The following is a 330-nucleotide window of genomic DNA, read 5'->3' as shown; positions in this document are numbered from 1 at the left end:
TGGGCAGCTGCGGTCTGCATCACCCCATAAGTCAGCGTCAAGGCGATGGCCATCCCGGGAGAGGCAGGTCAGGGCCATTTATAGGGCGAAGGATTTCTGGAGCAGAGACATTTTGAAGCAGGAATCGAGATTGGCGGGGAGGCGGGAAGCGGGCATATCCTACCTGGCTGAGGGCGTCGCGCTCCGCTGAAGCTGGGCCCTCAAAGCCAGGGTTCTGCCCGCGCCCGCAGCTCGCTCCGGCCCGGGGGCGGAGCCACGCGGGAGCCAACGCGGGAGGCCCGCCCACCACTCTGCAGAGGCCGCGCGCCCCGCCCCCGGCCCCGCCGCGCG

Source organism: Orycteropus afer, unplaced genomic scaffold (assembly GCF_000298275.1).
Source record: "Orycteropus afer afer isolate SDZICR_OR568_19922 unplaced genomic scaffold, OryAfe1.0 scaffold00354, whole genome shotgun sequence".
In the NCBI taxonomy this organism is placed as follows: Eukaryota; Metazoa; Chordata; class Mammalia; order Tubulidentata; family Orycteropodidae; genus Orycteropus; species Orycteropus afer.
This window is presented reverse-complemented; position numbering follows the sequence as displayed.